Below are 4041 nucleotides of genomic sequence, written 5' to 3' on the forward strand. Positions count from 1 at the left end.
CTAATGCCCTAAAGAAAAAGTTCTTAGAAAGAGGGTACCCAAGACGCCTAATACGTCAAGCTTATAAAAGAGCAAAATACTTTAACCGGGATACTCTATTCGAAGAAAAAACGATTCCCACTGCCCAAACACAACAATTAATCTTTGTAACTAATTTCAGCCAAGTTAATAACAAAATCAAAAACATAGTGAACAGAAATTGGCACTTAATCACCAAAAAAGCCCAAGAAAAACTTCCTAAACCCATGTTTTCTTTCCGGAGAAATATGACGATTCGAAACAAGCTGGTACACACTTACAGAGAAAATAGGCAGCAATCTCAACCTTGCATAAACAATGCACCTTTGCCTAGTGGGACTTTCCCCTGCCAGGGTTGTCTCAATTGTACTAATATCATTAAGGGCAATTCTATCATCACAAAGAATACAACGGTCCAAATTAAAAACTTTATGAACTGCCGTACAAAAAACTTGATATATTTAATACAATGTCCCTGCCAATTATGCTATGTGGGTGAAACATCCAGAGAGGTACGGGTGCGCCTCAATGAACACAAATCAGCCATCAGAAATAACAAGAAGGGCGCCCCTCTGACTGACCATTGGCGGTCAGCAGACCACAAAGTAGACGATCTTAGATGGTGTGGTCTTGAAATTGTAACTTTGAATACCAGAGGGGGCAATACAAATGCCAAGAGAAAAAAGAGAGAACAGTTCTACATGTCAAGATTTATTAGCGTGAGATGCGGTTTAAACAGCAGAGAGGACTGGGAACAAATTGTGCACTAACCTAAATCTAACCCGGTCTGACCAGTATAAGTCGTTTTACTATCAAACTAGAATGGCATTTTTCTGTACCAATTTTTTGCCATTACACATCATATACATCTTGTGTATTAACACAATAAACATCCTTAAGAAAGAACATGTATAATTCAATTACAGATAGACATGCAGTTGAATAATCAAAGTATGAATATTTACATATTTCATAACATCTATTGCATTTTCATCCTTAGAATAACCACATTGGGACTAGCTACAGTTAGATACTATCAAAACTGATTTGACGCCTCCAGGCACTAAGAGCACAACAGGATGAACTTATATTAAAGATTGGCCAATTACAAGCTCTCTCATGGCAATCGAACATGAGCTTATAACTCTAACAACCATCGTAAATAGTCAGGCTTAATTCAAGATCGGCCACAAGACTCGCGCCATTAATATATTTATTTACGTTGAGAGATTTTTTCATAGAATACACCGGGCAACCCGAAAGTAAACATAGTGCGGTTGGTTACCATAGCTACGAGAACTATACCGAGTAAATTTAACTTAATTACAGATATAATGTATACATAGAATAATACATCTAGAGCACTCTAGTATAGTACAATTAGAAATAATGAAAAATATATATAAAACCGGCTCCGACATCGGAGGCACTGTGTTTGAATTATAGAATATAAGCTTAACATGTGCGTGAAACACTATGCCACAGTGGTCAAAAATAGTTTAGGCAGCCAAAACAAAAGGAATATCACGTTCGTACACTACAGTATTCCATTAGCCAGCCGTAATCCCGCCATAACAGGAGAATAAACATAGGGAATCAGAATGAAAAAAACATCGCGTCCGGTTACTGTGGCAACGGTAATTCCATTGGCCAGTTACAGAGTAAACACATAGAACAGCGCGGGGAGTGAAGCAAACAGGAGAGCAAACTGCGTTATATCTCCTTGACGACCGAGTCGTGATTGGCTAGATTATGACCTATCAGCGACCTCGCAAGAACAAATCCAATTAACATCCTCCTTATAAAAATAAGGCCCAAAAGAACGGGATACACCACGATCGTATTTCTAAACGAAGAGGAGAACCGGCGACGCTGTGACGAGGAACAGGGAGGCCGTATCAATTGAAAACGGTATGTACAAATATCGAAGCGCCCTCCTAGTTAACATAGAAGAGTGGCAATGTTTTAAGTAGATACTACCATCACCTAGAATTAATAATTGCAGCAGGGAAGAATTAGGTATCCCTACACATACAGAGGGAAGCTTACAAATCCTATGGTAACTAACAGTGACGCCTGCACTCACATGTGCATCTCATAGGATCAGTAAAAACATTTTTTTTTTAAAACCTTTTGAAAATATAGTCAGATAATCAAAAAGAGCCATACAACATGAGAACCAATTAGCTCAGTGTAAAAGCCATAAACACAATTACATCAGGTAATTAATATACGCTTCCTAAAATTCATTCATAGAGTACGGTGGGATAAAAGAACCGGAACGAGAGGACAAATCCCCAAAACTTCCTGGGCATATCCTGAAATAGGTGCAACCAACTGCAGCGGTTTGACGCCATAGCAATCGGTGAGTGTATGTTTGTTGAGTTACAGAGTGCAACACCATGTCTTCTTATAGGGACTTCCCAAACATCAGAGTAATTTACCCAACAATTTGTTTTAAAGGAAACTCTACATTACAGAACATAACGGTGGCTCCCTCGCACAGTGTGGAAAGCCTGACATCTAATAAAATAAGGTATACCAAGTACTCTTTTTTCTAATAACCAGTATAGATGGGATCTATAAGGGACAAGAAAGAATGGAACACCTTGTTTCCCTCAAACAGATAGCCTGCCTCAGAACAAATCTAACTGATGCCAACAGATCGTACAAGACTGGGGCACCACATTCCACTGATATTAATAAAAGTGGATCAAAACAGAAAGACCAGTGTCTTAAGGTAAGGTGACCTAACCGGGCCGTTTAAATCAATAAGCTTTTCTAAACCCCAGTTGTAAAATATACAAATGACTGGTAGGGACATCTTCCACATGAGTCCCTGTCTCGAATTTCGAATTTACAATCTTGAACCTTTGAATAGTGTATAACTGTGAGGGGCACTAGTGTGGATTTGGAGCAATAATTTAGGACAGCATGTAATGTGTACATTTTTTGATGTGTATAACTTGTACAGAGATGGACCTAAAAACTGTGGCCCTAAGAAAGTTTGTGGTAGACTAATACAATATCATGCCTCCAACTAAAATTGTACAAATGCCTAAGGCTAGGGTGATATTAAGCTAACTGGTAGGAATAGTAATAAAGTTTTTAAATGTGTATAATGTATACATCAATAAAAAGTGGGTAACTTCATGTTTTTAAATAACCTTTTAGAATCGGTCCTGAAGAAGGTGTCTTATAAGGAAAACCGAAACGCCGCGTCGACTTAAATCTTCGATTCTTGATGTTATGTATCCAATTTTTAAAAAAATTCTTTGAATTTATTTGTATAACCTTATGTTTAGTGATATCCATGCTTGTTTTTACTGCTGTTTTTAATACCACGATACGTTTTAATTTGTACCAAAAGAATAAACTTGCACTTTTTCCACCAGAATTTATTTTGAATTTATTTTGCATTTGTATTAGTTCGGATTAGTGTCACCCTATATCTGAAGAACTTAATGTTTTATGTTTTTTAACTAGGAGTATATCAAATACTAGTTGCATATTGCTGCCAAATCCGCGCTAGATCGCCCTACACTCACACACACACAGAATTGTCCTATTGGACAACAGGTCCTGTGGATCTGTAAACGTGGGACATCCCATATTTCTTACATCTCTAAACTCTGACGCCACACACTTGGCACTACAGTATACTTAGAATCAAATGCAACTAAATAATCTTTAGAAATCTAGGTCACAGTGTCGCTGCACCATCAGCAGGTCTCGCTGACGGTATCACACTCTGGGATCCCACTCATGGAAGAAGATATCTCTCAGTAACGTACAACAGGCCTCACAATGTCTAAAAGTAAGGTAGGGCTGCATAGCTGCTCTACACAATAGATGTACAGATGCTTAGTCTTACTTGCTGGAGTCAATTTGAAAGGCAGTGTATGAACCGATTTAGAACAGTGACATAAAGCACATACATTCTTGAAGGATGGCTATTAGGATAAAATAGTCAATTATATCATATGTATTCATATAATCATAAGCCACAGAGGGGTCTAATAG

General features: G+C 37.9%; 1 long non-coding RNA gene across 1 annotated transcript; it reads left to right on the plus strand.

Annotated features, from left to right (window-relative positions):
- Positions 1 to 2480: 2480 nt before the first annotated feature.
- Positions 2481 to 3406, plus strand: LOC144774067 (uncharacterized). The gene is made up of 3 exons (XR_013600092.1): positions 2481 to 2554; positions 2645 to 2758; positions 3193 to 3406. It is a non-coding gene; the product is annotated as an uncharacterized LOC144774067 (long non-coding RNA).
- Positions 3407 to 4041: the final 635 nt, after the last annotated feature.

This window comes from Lissotriton helveticus, chromosome 1_1 (assembly GCF_964261635.1).
Source record: "Lissotriton helveticus chromosome 1_1, aLisHel1.1, whole genome shotgun sequence".
NCBI lineage: Eukaryota > Metazoa > Chordata > Amphibia > Caudata > Salamandridae > Lissotriton > Lissotriton helveticus.